This window comes from Leucoraja erinacea, chromosome 1, assembly GCF_028641065.1.
Source record: "Leucoraja erinacea ecotype New England chromosome 1, Leri_hhj_1, whole genome shotgun sequence".
In the NCBI taxonomy this organism is placed as follows: domain Eukaryota; kingdom Metazoa; phylum Chordata; class Chondrichthyes; order Rajiformes; family Rajidae; genus Leucoraja; species Leucoraja erinaceus.
Genome location: NC_073377.1, coordinates 124,269,090 through 124,284,588, shown reverse-complemented (window position 1 = coordinate 124,284,588; position 15,499 = coordinate 124,269,090). Strand labels below are relative to the sequence as shown.

Sequence of the window (15,499 nt, the reverse complement as noted above, 5' to 3'; positions counted from 1 at the left end):
GTTTTATTTAAAAGATTTACTAAGTTCTAGTTTAGCTTGTGATGCAAAACAAATTCTTCCGGAAGGTGTTTAACTGGGGTTCATAAAAGACTTTCCTCAAGTAAAATTCCATTGAGATTTGGACTAAGTATTGAATATGGATTTGAAATTGAAGTGTTGAAATTACAGCTACTTGGTCAAGCAAAGTATTGATAGGGATGAACCAGGAATCATTGACTGGACCAATTCTGTTCCTAATTTGCAACAATAGCTTGGACCTGGGTAAAACATGTAAATTGTTCAAGTGTACAAAATATATTAGACTAGGTCAGTGGAACTGCAGGTAAGGAATCACAGAGTAATTTGACAAAATATAAATTGATCCTGATGACATTTTATACCATCTATATTACTAAAAGTCTGATCTTGACCGCTTTTGGCTCGCGGTGGCGTGATTTCCGAGAAAACGCCGCCACCTACGGCCGTCATTTTTGTCCACCTTGCTCAGAGCCCCCATCCACCTTCCGGGACCCGAGGATATTTCCCATTGATGAAAAATCAGAGAGATATTAATGTTTTTTTTTTAATTGCCATTCTCTCTGCTGCCCCTGCTGGTGGGAGGGTGAGGAACTATAAAACATGGAAGTGGTGTGCCTCACTCAGTCTCTGCAAGATGGAGAAAGCCAAAGGGTCACGTCTCTCTGAGCCCTGAATAACACTGAACACATTTCTACTCGACTGAGTGTCCTTCATGCGGTTTGAAAATGAAAATATGGTTGGTTTGAAGTAAAAAGGCACTGCTAATGGTTGTTTGGGTTGAAGTAAAAAGGCACTGCTAATGGTTGTTTGGATTGAAGTAAAAATGCACTGCTAATGGTTGTTTGGGTTAAAGTAAAAATGCACTGCTAATGGTTGTTTGGGTTGAAGTAAAATGCACTACTAATGAAGTAAAAATGCACTGCTAATGGTTCGTTGTTTGGGCTGAAGTAAAAACGCACGGCTAATGGTTGGTTGTTTGGGCTGAAGTAAAAATACATGGCTAATAGATGGTTGTTTTGGGCTGATGTAAAAATGCACTGCTAATGGTTGGTTGTTTGGGCTGAAGTAAAAATGCACTGCTAATGGTTGTTTGGGCAGGTTTTGGGTTGAAGTGAAAATGCACTGCAAAGGGTTGTTTATCTAAACTTGACAACTTCCTGTTTGCATTTTATTGATTTTAGGTAAAATGCTACCACTTACAGCTATGATTTTTGCCCACCTTACTCAGCCCCCTCCGCTGATCAGTTGCAGAGGATTCTTCCCATCAATGAAAAATAAAAGTGTTATTAGTGTTTAAAAAATGTTGAGAATCTCTCTCCTGTCACTCACGCCATGAAGGCCACACCTTTTCCGGTGGAAGGGGGAGGGATTACGGAACCTGGAAGTGTGGGTGTGGCTCAGTCTCTGTATGATGGGGGAGGGAGAGGTCACAACTCTGTCTGAGCTGTGAATCAACTGAACATCTACTGAACTGTGAGTGTGATATTTTGTGTGGTTTTATGGTGGTTTCGCCTTGCTTGAAATAGTATGAAACTGCATTTAAATGTGGTGGCCTTGCACCCTGCATGAAATGGTATGAAACTGCATTTGAATTTGGGGGCCTTGCACCCTCCTTGAATGGTATGAAACTGCACTTGAATTTGGTTGTCTTGCACCCAGCTTGAAGTGGTTGGAAACTGCACTTGAATTCAGTGACCTTGCACCCTGCTTGAAATGGTAGGAAACTGAACCTGAATTTGGTGGCCTTGCACCCTGCTTGAAATGGTAGGAAAATGGATCAACTCTGCGTGGTACTGAGACGTGTCCAACTCATGCTCGCCACACCTCGAACATCTGGTCTACAAGAAGTCCAGATACGACCTTGGTAAGGCCATCAAAAAGGCCAAAAGGGACTTCTGCTCCAAGCTGGAGGATGAAACAGATGTTCGGCAGCTGTGGCGGGGCCTGAATGCAATCACCCCCTACAAGGCGAAACCAGGAGGCAGCTCGAATGTCGGTGTAACATCACTCCCTGACGAGCTCAATGCGTGTACACACGCTTTGATAGAGAGAATACTGATGTGCCTTCCCGATCCCTCATTCGCTGTGATGGTATTTCAGTCTCAGTCACAGAGGCCGACGTCAGGAAATCCTTCAGAGGGGTGAACCCCCGAAAAGCACCTGGGCCTGATGGTATACCCGGTCGTGTTCTAAAAACCTGTGCCAACTGGCTGGAGTTTTTATGGACATTTTCAACCTCTCACTTCTGAGGTCTGAGGTTCCCAACCTGCTTTAAAAGGGCATCAATTATACCAGTGCCCAAGAAGAGCAAGGTGACGTGCCTCAATGACTATCGACCAGTGGCACTAACGTCGGTGGTGATAAAGTGCTTTGAGAGGTTGATCATGGAGCAAATCAACTCCTACCTCGACAAAAACCTGGACCCACTGCAGTTCGCTTACCGCCACAACAGATCAATGGTGGATGCGATCCCGCTGGCTCTCCACTCCGCTCTGGACCACTTGGACAATAAAAACTCATATGTCAGGCTGTTATTCATTGATTACACTGTTATTCATTGATTACAGCTCGGCATTTAACACAATCATCCCCTCCAAGCTGGTTACCAAACTCGCAGAACTGGGTCTCTGAGCATCCCTCTGCAATTGGATCCTCGACTTCCTCATTCACAGACCACAGTCTGTTCATATTGGTGGAAATGTGTCAGCCTCGATAACAATCAGCACGGGAGCACCTCAACGCTGCGTGCTCAGCCCCTTGCTGTACTCACTCTATACCCATGACTGTGTAGCCAGTCACAGCTGGTGGTGGCAGTTCATTCAATCACCCGTCCTCACTTCACCCCCCACTCTGCTCCATGCCATTCCCCTCCCCCACACGCATTCAGTCCATCTCTCCTCAACCTCCCCCTCCCCCCCCCCCCCCCCCTCCCCATGCACTCTTAGTGGCTCTCCGATAGTGCAACCATTCCTGCCTATTAGGTTACTATTGTGATGAAGAACACGCAGGCATGGCAAGTGGAAAAAGGATTTATTAAAGTTTAAAATGTTAATGACTTAAAATATAACAACAATTTAAATGTTAAAGATGAGCATTATTAAGTTATTTTTTGTAGCATCTCTTGCTGTATTCTGCTGCTCACTGCCCCTTGATAACACTTTGCTTTTGATATGAAAAAAAGACAATTTTAATATAGAGAGATTAAGCGGTCAAATTTTAACAAAGAAAATCTGAGAATATACCTCAAAAGTCATCTTGGAGTGCAGGCCTCACAGCACTCCTGGGGGGGGGGGAGCTTTCTGGAGCGCTAGTATGGGTGTTGTGGGCTGAAGGGACTGGTTTCCAGAGGGCTAGTATGTAAGTTGTGCGCCAAATGGATTCTTGGGCCGGCGTCTCAGTCAATCAAGCCTGTTGTGCAGGCAACTCACTCACTCATGGCTGGTGGGCTGGTAGTTGACTCACGGCTAATCTTTAAAATTCTATTTCAAGCAGGGTATAAGGCCACCAAATTCAAGTGCAGTTTCTTACCACTTCTAGCAGGGTGCAAGGCCACCAAATTCAAGTGCAGTTTCATACCATTTGAAGTAGGGTGCAAAGCCACTAAAGACAGCGAGTCGTGACCTCTCCCTCCTCCATCTTGCAGACACTGAACCACACCCACATTTCCGGGTTTTATAACCCCCCCTCCCCCACTCCCTCCGGAAAAGGTGTGGCTTTCATGGAGTAATTGACAGGAGAGAGATTCTCAACATTTTTTAAAAAACTAATAACACTTTTATTTTTCATTGATGGGAAGAATTATCTGCACCTGCTTAGCTGAGTAAGATGGCAAAAATCACAGCCGTAAGTGGTAGCGTTTTATCTAAAATCAATATACAGTGCAAACAGGAAGTGCATTTACAGTAGTGCCTTTTAACTTCAAGCCAAAGCACCCAAGCCACCATTTGCAGTAAGTAGTGCATTTCAACTTCATGCCACCATTTGCAGTAAGTAATGCCTTTTAACTTCAAGCCATTGCATCTAAGCCACCATTTGCAGTAAGTAGTGCCTTTCAACTTCAAACCACACCCAAGCCACCATTAGCAGTAAGAAGTGCCTCTCAACTTCAAGTCAAAGCAACCAAGCCACCATTAGCAGTAAATAGTGCCTTTCAACTTCAAGCCAATGAACCCAAGCCACCATTTGCAGTAAGTAGTGCCTGTCAACCTCATGCCACCATTTGCAGTAAGTAGTGCCTTTCAACTTCAAGCCAAAGCACGCAAGTAGTGCCACCACTTGCAGTAAGTAGTGCCTTTCAACTTCAAGCCACAATTTGCAGTAAATAGTGTCTTTCAACTTCAAGCCAATGCACCCATGCCTCCATTTGCAGTAAGTAATGCATATTAACTTCAAGCCATTGCACCCAAGCCACCATTTGCAGTAAGTAGTGCCTTTCAACTTCAAGCCTCACCCAAGCCATCATTTGCAGTAAGTAGTGCCTTTCAACTTCAAGCCAAAGCAACCAAGCCGCCATTTGCCGTAAGTAGTGCCTTTAACTTCAAGCCAAAGCAACCAAGCCACCATTTGCAGTAAGTAGTGCCTTTCAACTTCAAGCCTCACCCAAGCCATCATTTGCAGTAAGTAGTGCCTTTAACTTCAAGCCAAAGCAACCAAGCCACCATTTGCAGTAAGTAGTGCCTTTCAACTTCATGCCACCATTTGCAGTAAGTGGTGTCTTTCAACTTCAAGCCACACCCAAGCTACCATTTGCAGTAAGTAGTGCCTTTCAACTTCAAGCCTCACCCAAGCCATCATTTGCAGTAAGTAGTGCCTTTCAACTTCAAGCCAAAACAACCAAGCCACCATTTGCAGTAATAGTGCCTTTCAACTTCAAGCCAAAGCTCCCAAGCCACCATTTACAGTAAGTAGTGCCTTTCAACTTCATGCCACCATTTGCAGTAAGTAGTGCCTTTCAATTTCAATACTTTTTTTGCAAGCTTTTGAACCGATAGACACTTTTTGCAAGCTTTCTGGGGCGATAGTATGAACCATTTTAGAACCAATAGACTTTTTTTTGCAAGCTTTAGAACCAATAGAGACACTGTTTGCAAGCTTTAGAACCAATAGACATTTTTTTGCAAGCTTTCGAACCAATAGACATTTTTTTGCAAGCTTTAGAACCAATAGACATTTTTTGCAAGCTTTAGAACCAATGGACATTTTTTGAAAGCTTTAGAACCAATAGACATTTTTTGCAAGCTTTAGAACCAATAGACATTTTTTTGCAAAACTTTAGAACCAATAGACACTTTTTTGCAAGCTTTAGAACCAATAGACACATTCTGCAAGCATTTTAGAACCACTAAGGCACTTACATTTGAGTAAACATGTGTTCAGTGTTATTCACAGCTCAGAGAAACGTGACCCTCTGCCTTCCTCCATCTTGAAGAGACTGTGTGTCACACCACTTCCTGGTTTTATAGTCCCTCCCCCCCTGCCGCCAGCAGAGTATGTGGAATTTTGTAAAAACATTAATATATCTGTCATTTTTAATCGACGGGCACACATGCGCGGAGGGGGGATCTGAGCTAGGTGGCCAAAAATTACGGCCATAGGTGGCGGCTTTCTCTTGGAAATCGCAGCACAGAAGGCCAAAACCGGTCAAGAACAGACTTTTAGTAATATAGATAGATAGATACACTTTTTGCAAGGATTTTGGATCCATTAGAGACTTTTTCCAAGCATTTTAGAACCAATAGAGACACTTTTTGCAAGCATTTTAGAACCAATAGAGACAGTTTTTGCAAGCATTTTAGAACCAATAGATACTTTTTGCAAGAATTTTAGAACCAATAGAGACACTTTTTGCAACTATTTTATAACCAATGGAGACACTTTTTGAAACCATTTTAGAACCACATTAAGGGCACTCACAGTTGACTAGACATGTGTTCAGGGTTATTCACAGAGAAACGTAATCCTCTGGCTTCCTCCATATTGCAGAGACTGAGTGAGGCACACCACTGCCGGATATTATAGTCCTTCCCCCCCCTCCCACCAGCAGGGGCAGCAGAGAGAATGGCAGATTTTTAAAAAACGTTAATATCTCTCTGATTTTTCATCGATGGGAAATATCTTCCGGACCCGGATGGGGGCTCTGAACGAGGTTGCCAAAAATGACGGCCGTTGCTGGTGGCGTTCTGTCTGAAATCACACCACAGCGAGTCAAAAGCGGTCAAGATTAGACTTTTAGTAATATAGAAATGGACACACTGATCTGTTCTGTAGGCAATGCCTACTATGTTCTGTTGTGCTGAAGCAAAGCAAGAATCTCATTGTCCTATCAGGGACACATGACAATAAACACTCTTGTCTTAAAGAATCTTGAATCTTGGAATAATAATTTTACTCAGAAGATTGACACAAAAAGCTGGAGTAACTCAACAGCTCAGACAGTGTCTCTCGGAATAGGCATGGGTGATGCTTTGGGTCGAGATCCTTCTAAAGACTGACTCTCAGTCACCTATGTCTATTCTCCAGAGATGCTGTCTGACCTGTTGAGTTATTCCAGCTTTTTGTGTCTATCTTCGGTTAAATCCAGCATCTGTAGTTCCTTCATACACTTAATAACTTTACACAGAATGTCTTTGGAATCTGAAACATAATGGCTGGGTGAGTGGAGAAGGCAGGGACTCTCACAACATTCTAGACAAGCACTTCCACACTAATGCAGAGAAGGCCATGTATCAATTGCAGGCAAATGGGATAAGCATAGATAGATACTAGATGGTCAGCATGGATATGATGGGTTGCTGGCCCTGTTTCTGTGCTGCATGATGGTGTCTCTATAGAAGTATGTATTCAGCACATACTACAGAGGGCAAATTCATGGCATAGAAACATAGAAAATATGTGCAGGAGTAGGCCATTCGGCCCTTCGAGCCTGCACCGCCATTCAGTATGATCATGGCTGATCATCCAACTCAGTATCCTGTACCTGCTTTCTCTCCATACCCCCTGATCCATTTAGCCACAAGGGCCGCATTTAACTCCCTCTTAAATATAGCAAATGAACTGGCCTCAATACCTTCTGTGGCAGAGAGTTCAGAGATTCACCACTCTCTGTGTGAAAAATGTTTTTCTCATCTTGGTCCTAAAGGATTTCCCCTTTATCCTTAAACTGTGACCCTTTGTCCTTTACTTCCCCAACATCTGGAACAATCTTCCTGCATCTAGCCTGTCCAACCCCTTAAGAATTTTGTAAGTTTCTATAAGATCCCCCCCCTCAATCTTCTAAATTCTAGCGAGTACAAGCCGAGTCTATCCAGCCTTTCTTCAAATGAAAGTCCTGACATCCCAGGAATCAGTCTAGTGAACCTTCTCTGTACTCCCTCTATGGCAAGAATGTCTTTCCTCATGTAAGTTTGCCATTTACTTCTCATTTCTGCGATGTACCAAGTTCCTCTCCCGAGTTACTCTTGAGCCAACAACGACTACCGACGTGTGGAAAAATCATCACATGGTAAAAATGATGTCATGCAGTTTTTTTTTTAATACTATAAAAAGCCTCCCGTGTTTAAATTTCTTAGGGTTACGGAATCATGGGACATGGGGAGAAAGCAGAAACGGGGTACTGATTTTGGATGATCAGCCATGATCAGGTGTTTTTGCCACTCATTTCTCATCGAGTCATGGGTACAACACAGAAACATGCTCCTCCGCCCACCATGTCCATTCCAACCATGGCCTTCCTGACTGTTATTCGAGTTCTGACCCATATACTTTGTAAACCTGCCTCCGTCGCGTTCTCAGATTATGACAATAGTACTTACTGGGTTGAGAAAAATGTCATCGGATGCCCTCTATTCCGCCTGTTGCTCACGTTAAATCTACGCCCTTTGATGAGTTCAATTAATCTGATTATTGTCTGGCCTCATTCATTTCATTATACGTTCACTTGAGCAGCATGTGTCACTGCTCCAGGGGCCCGGGTTCGATTCTCACCTCCGGTACTATTTTATGGAGTTTCCCCCAAGTTCTCCCTAGCGCTCCCCGCATACTGCTTTATTGTATGAATGCTCCTCGCACCTGCTGTGTTGTATGAACCAATGACTTGATGAGAAATGAATGGCAAAAACACCTGAAGGACTGTCACCTTCCCTCGATGTGTCGGTGAGTGGTCGAATGGGGCTCAGGTGGGAAATTAATGTCAATGCGGGCAGAAATGAGATTGAGGTAAATGAGTGTTTGACGGCTGGCTCAGTGGGCCGAAGGGCCTGTTTCAGCCCTTTGGGACATTTTCACCAGTGCTGCTGCCATACGCAAAGCTTCCCTATTTGTAAAGGTTTCTTGTCCAATGTACTTTTTTAAACTCGCTGAACCCGAGTTTTGGGATTTTTCAATATATAGGCTGACGAGTTAGTACATTTCTCACCCCTGTTTATTCATCGCTCGGCAGACTGTATTTCGGGGATCTCGCCTCACACCTGTATCATTGGCCATGTTATCATATCCTGCACTGTTTTATCCGTGACTGCGGATGGTAGCGAACGACCCCATAGGATATTCCCCTTCGTGTTGGGAAAGTTTTGCAATTGGTTTATTTTTCACATAAAGGCAATTTATTTTTAAGAGTGGGTGTGGATCATTTCATTTTCAAATAATCTTATTCAAACAAGGGATGGACACAAAAAGCTCAGCGGGTCAGATGGCATCTCCGGAGAAAAGGAATAGGTGACGCTTCGGGTCAAGACTTTGTTTCAGCGATGCTGCATGACCCGCTGAGCTACTCCAGCTTTTTGTGCCTGTCTTCGGTGTAAACCACCATCTGCAGTTCCTTCCTACACTTATTCATACAGGAATGCATTCACTCACCTTTTTTTACTCACCTTTTTTTTTTTCTCTGTCCAGCTGCCGAGTTAACTTAACGGGTCAAGCAACATTTTTGGATAAAAGGAATCGGTGACATTTGAAGGAAGGAAGTTAGGAAGGAAGAAATTGCAGATGCTAGTTTAAACCAAACATGGACACAAAATGCTCGAGTAACTCCACGGGCCAGGCAACATCTCTTGAGAATAGGAGTAGACGGCGTTTCGGGACGGGACACTTCTTCAGGCTAAGACCCAGCCTGAAGAACGATCTTGACCCGAAACATTGCCTATTTCTTTTCTCCCGAGATGCTGCCTGACCAGCTGAGTTAGTCCATCATTTTGTGTCTATCTCTTGTTTAAAATAGTATCTGCAATTCCTTCCTTCAAACTTTTAGGGCAGTTTGTTTCAAGAAACAATCCTTCCAAAATTGCTCAAACTTGTTGCATTTGCCTCTTTAACTTGAGATGAACCACATTAAGATTGCATCTGAGAAAGGCTTAACTCGCTTTCCAAAGAAAACTAGGACAAGTCAATGAAGCTGCATCAACTCAACATTGTCCTACATTGAATGTTTGGTTTGATTGAGCTGCATCACTAAAACTAATCCGTGCCCTTCCCTTGGGATTAGTAATACTAAAAGCCATGCTGTGCTCAGGCAACGGGTGTCCATTTGAACTGCATTTGTTCAAGGTCTGGCATCAATCATTGAAAGGCATTACTCACTGAAAATGAATTGTTAGATCACGGTAACATTTTCCATTAAGATCTGACTAATCTTCAACATTTCACTTCTGGCACTCAGGCCAAACCCACGAGTTACTCACGAGTCACTATGATAAACTCACAGGCTACTACGGTATTACAACGAGTTTAAAAGTTTCAGATTTTTCCTTCAAGAGTAAATTTTTTTTATTTTTTTTTTTAACATTTTATTTTATTAGCAGTAAGCACAGTCATATGGCACCAAAGTGCCTAATATATATTTTCATAATACATTTTATGTACAACTTCTTTTTTTTTTGTTACATTGAAAAAAGATGAGAATAAGAAAAAGAAGTTAGATAATAAAGGATAGAAAGATGTGAAATATATAGTGTGTGAAGAAAGAAAACGAGTAAATGAAGAAAGTTGAGAGAGAAAATAGTGAAAAGAAAAGGAGATCATTATTTATAGTCTTGACCAACCCTCGTCCAGTCCTGAAACAGTTATTTTTTACAATTGTGTTGCACGATATGATTCCAAAAAAACGACGAATGGAGACCAACTCGTTATGAATTGGTCTGATTTATCCATTAGGAGGAATCGCATTTCCTCAAGATGAGCGGTGTCCAACATACTTGCAATCCACATTTTAAGCGTTGGTATTGATGTACCCTTCCAAAATTTAAGTATTAATTTTTTTGCTATTATTAAACCATAGTTAAGGAATAGATTTTGAGATGTGTTCAATTTATTCCCATCTTCCATTACACCAAATATAATCATTTCAGTATTAGGTTCCATTCTTGTCTTGAATAATTTTGTAAGTATTTCAAAAATATCATTCCAAAATCTATAAAGTTTTATGCAGACAACTAAGGAGTGTGTTATAGTTGCCTTTTGGGCTAGACATTTATCACAAGTGGCAGATATATTTGGATAAAATTTGTTCAATCTTGTTTTTGAATAATATAATCTATGTACAATTTTAAATTGAATTAGATTATGTCTTACATTAATTGAACATTTGTGAATATATATCAGGTATTTTTCCCATTTAACCTTCGTAATTTTTATAATTAATTCCCGTTCCCACTCTTCTCTAAGTACCTCTGTCGATGGTAGGTCTATATTTAGAATACTATTATATAAATAGGATATTAATTTTTGTGAGTCAGCTTCAATATTCATTCTTCCAATAAGTCAGGAGTTACTTTTTGATATCCTTGTATATATTTTTTCACAGTCGCAAATCTGAAGATATTTAAAATATTGGTTGTTTTTCAATTTAAATTTTAATTGTAGTTGTTGGAATGATAGTAGGTTTCCCATTTCGTACATATCCCTGATCCTTCTAATTCCGAGACTTTCCCATTGGTTATATGTCTAATCAATAAGAGATGGTTTAAATAAAGGGTTATTCGCTATTGGCATTATCAGTGATAGATTTCTTAATTTTAAAGATAATTTTATTTGTTTCCAAATTCTTATTGTACCATATATAAATGGGTTCTTCTTATATATTGTGTTATTCAGTTTTTTGGGGGAGAAGAGGATCGTTCCTATATTACAAGGATGACAATCCTCCTTCTCCATTTTTATCCATTCTGTCTGTTGTGTAGAACTATCCAACCAATAAATCATATTCTTAATATGCACTGCCCAGTAATAATACATAAAATTCGGAAGTGAAAGTCCCCCGACCTCTTTTAGTTTACATAAGTGTTTTTTTGTGATTCTATGTGATTTATAGTCCCAAATATAATTTGTAATGTTAGAGTCTCATTTAAAAAAAAAATATTTTGGTATATATACCGGTATAGACTGAAATAGGTATAGTAATTGTGGTAGGAAGATCATTTTTATTGCATTTATTCTACCTAATAATGATAAGGGAAGTGTTTTCCAAAATTTATCCGTGTATTAAGTTTATTTAATAAAGGTATGAAATTAGCATTGAATAATGCTTTATATTTTCTAGTAATCTGAATACCCAAATATTTAAATTTTTCTGTTGCGATTTTAAAGGGGAACTTCAGTAAGTGTGTAGGTTCTTGAGGTTTTAATGTCATGATTTCGCTTTTGTTCCAGTTTATTCTACATCCAGAAAAAGACCCAAATTCCTCTATTAAGTTTAATAAATTTGGTATGCTCAAGAGTAAATTTGACATGGAAATCTTTCAACATGTTGAAAAAATTTCACGAGTTAACAAGATTCCCGAGTACCTGCCGTAAGCGTTACGAGTCGCTAAGTTACGTCCACGAGTTCCGACGTTCCCGCCACGTTAATTCTACGTGATTACCACGAGTTTGATTTGTTTTTAACTCAGGATCACTTGTGGGTGGACTTGCACCGTGAGACTGGGGTTTAACTCTGTCTCATGTCAAATGCTATCTGACCAGCTAAGTAGTTCCAGCATTTTGGGATTTAATTGCATATTTCCAGCATTTGTAATATTTTGGTTTGGTAAAACATGTATTAAGCTAACTGTGTTTTGTACAGATTTATAGTGTGGTCACACTTTATCTGTTGGCTTTAGTAACAATAACAGTCAATCTGTGGATAATCCTTTTCACCCAAGATGCTGCCTCACCCACTGAGTTATTCCAGCATTTGATGTCCATCTGTCTAAATTTATGGATAATGTTATGTTAGGCACAATATATACACATGTTATAAAATGTACACATTTAATAATTAAGTTGTGCTTTTTGTTTTTGAAATATTTGCAGGTATGAAGTTTAAAGGATGCAGGTTTTGTCTAGAAAGCTGAAATACACACCACTGTTTGTCAAAGAAGCCTCTTCAGAAAATCTTCTATGAATTGTTGCAGCCTCTGAGCACAAGCTGGGAATCTCTGCTGAATGAATTTGGTTTGCTCCACTCCCGATTAGGTGCTAAAACCCAACAAAGATGCAGCCTTGAATTAATCTTTGCCTATAATTTGTTGCCAGGTATTTAATTATCTTACTACCTCTCCACCTTATTCCAATTTTGTATTCCTTGCCAAATTCCCAGATTGTTGCACTTGATCTTTTGTGTCAAATGTCCTGGTGCAGTTTTCATCTTTTTCGAATAAAGAAAAAAACAGTTAGTAGCAGCCAACTGAACATGAAATAAAATGGAACCAGTCTGTATTCTAAATAGAATAAAAAAGCATTGCAGTGCCATTGTTCTGCTTCTGAAAACAGATGGGGAGCAGGACATTAATTTTAGAAATAGCAGAACTATGCTTACTGAATCACTGTAAAACAAAGTATGTTTTAAACATTTTGTATAGCTATATTCACCTTATATTTGATGTATTTTAATTGACGATCGATATCATGGACAACAAAAAAAAATCAGAAGAGCCTCCTGTTGAATTAATTTACACAAATGGTTAGATCTGGTAGATGCACAGTCTCTTACCCAGAGTAGAGGAATAGAGAACCGGGGTACATGGGTTTAAGGTGAATGGGGGAAAGAATATGAACCTGAAGGTTAACTTTTTCACACATAGGGTGATGGGTATATGGAACAAACTGCCAGAGGAGATAGTTGAGGCAGGTACTATTTCAACATTTAAGACACATTTAGACAGGTACCTGGAAAGGACAGGTTTAGAGAGACATGGGCCAAATGCAGACAGGTGGGACTATTGTCCATGGGACATTTTGGCCAGTGTGGGCAAGTTGGGCCGAAGGGCCTGTTTACATGTCGTAAGACTTTATAACCCATTCAACAGTGCGAATGCAACCTGTTATTATGCGAGTACTTTGTGTTGAACCATGTATGTGTGCTGAATATGAAGGAACAATACCATGCATACGTTTCCTTGTGGCACTTTAAAAAAAATATTTTTTGAGCACAGCTTTCGGGAAACAAATTTGTTTAACATTTCACTTCTTTTGAAGTGTACCTCAGGACTGTTCGGGGGGCTATAGTGCTTTCTTGTCATTTGTTCTATATTTGTATATTTTATGTACAGTTTAAAACTGCTTGCTTGCACTATTCATTGTCTATTGCACCTGAATAAGAAAACATGAAACTGCACTAAGAGATCAGTTATAAAAGTAAAACTTCTGTTCTTAAATTTGCGCTTGCAAGTAAATTCCTTCTAAAACATAGACGATGTGTCTGAAAGGATAGTTTATTGATAGCTGCTGTGTGAACAACCTTTGTATTTGACAATAGAATAAAATAACGATTATGACAGCTCTTTTCACAATGGCCTAGAAATACTCTTGAATAATTCTTTAGGATTCTCTGACAGCCCATTGAAAAATGCATTAACAATTGTACATTGGAAATTTTCAATGTTTGAACTCTCCCCAAACACCTTAGTTTACAGAGGCTCCTGTATTGGTATGTGCTTATTGTATTGAAAAGTTAACATACATATAGTTTATTCCATACTTTATAATCAAACATGACTCCCATCAAATCATCAAATGAAACATAATTAATGTCAATTGTATTCTGCACCAATTAATCAATAATGAGATAGGTTTAGTTCCAGAAGAAAATTTGACCAAAATGCAGAACCTGACTGGTAAAGAATGTGAAAATGGTAGCCAATATATTTTTGTGCATGAGACAAACTTGTTCTGCTGAAGTGAGGGAATGGATCAAACAAAGGTGTCCCTTTGCATACCCTTTCCTCCAACCTCTTGTAATGTTTGTTAATATGATATTTCGGTGCATGAATTATTAATATTGTATGGTGGCCTTGTGACAAATCGCAAATCTAAACTTTAATCTGCTTACATAAAACCAGCGGATGTGGATCAATCTTCACAAGTTTACTTTTTTTAAATTGGTGTGACAAAAATGTATATATAAATATGAGCACCCAGAGCAGGTTTTCATTTTGTCTTTTTCCCATTGTACTTAAACATACATACCTAGAAATTCACCTTGATCAGTTGCACGACACTCTTTTACTGCAGCATCAGTGTGTTGGAATCTTCTTCTGAAATTTAATTCATTGATTTCAATTGAACTAAATACAGAAATATCAGCTGAATATTTGTGCAAATCATGCTGTACATTGTATTTGGTTCCCTGACCAGGATTGGATTTCTAGCCAACATTATATCTTGCACATTCTGAATCTTTCAGTGCCTTACAGAGGCAAACAGGAATCAAATATCTGTACTGGAATTCATTAAAAGCCAAAAATGTTTGTTTTGTCTCGCCAAGCCAAATTATTTTATAAGATGTGTTATGGTTTCTACAAATGACTTGGATGAGATTTTTTTCTTTTGGTACACAAGGTCCTAGCAACAAAGGAATAAAGTTTAGATATGCATTTTATTAAAATAGAAGCAAAAGGAAATGTCTCAGATTTCTAATGTATATAATACTGAATACATGTAGCGTAGTCTCAAATGTTTCTTAAATAGATGTACATCACTCCTTTGTAAAACATTTATTAAATAGCACTAAAAATTACATATTCTGTTGATTTACTTGTTAATAAAATTGTAAGGTTATTTTTATAAGCTGGCAACATATAAATGATTTCTACACATTTGTATATTGTATAATGTATGCATTTTGTATTAAAACTAAATTAGGAAGTTCTTTGGATTTCATGTGTTTATTGCCTTTCAATTTTGGAAATGGATACTTGCCTCCAGTGTTCAAATGCAACGAGAGTTAATGCATGGGTTTTATTATCAGATGTAAGTGTGTACATGAACATAGAAAGGAGATGAATCCTCAAGAAGGACCAAATCATATCCAGTTGCCCGATTGTAATCCAGTTCTTATTTGATGCAAATCCACAGCAGAGAATTTGGCAATAAATGTTCCATTCACAATAAATTGATTTATGGAAGGTGGTTTTGAAGGGGAGGATGCTTCTCAAACTGCTGAGCATCATGGGCAATACAGCTCACCCCCTCCATGACTTACTGGGCAACCTGAGGAGTACCTTCAGCAACA

General features: G+C 39.6%; 1 protein-coding gene across 2 annotated transcripts in view; it reads left to right on the top strand.

Moving 5' to 3' along the window:
• The window catches only part of LOC129701593 (myosin-13-like), a 125,631-nt gene extending 110,496 nt beyond the window's left edge, over positions 1-15,135 (top strand). For both annotated transcript variants that reach the window (XM_055642879.1, XM_055642873.1), the window contains one exon: positions 12,301-15,135. The gene's annotated coding sequence lies outside the window, so the exon portion shown is untranslated. The remainder of the gene's footprint in view (positions 1-12,300) is intronic.
• The last annotated feature ends 364 nt before the right edge of the window (positions 15,136-15,499 follow it).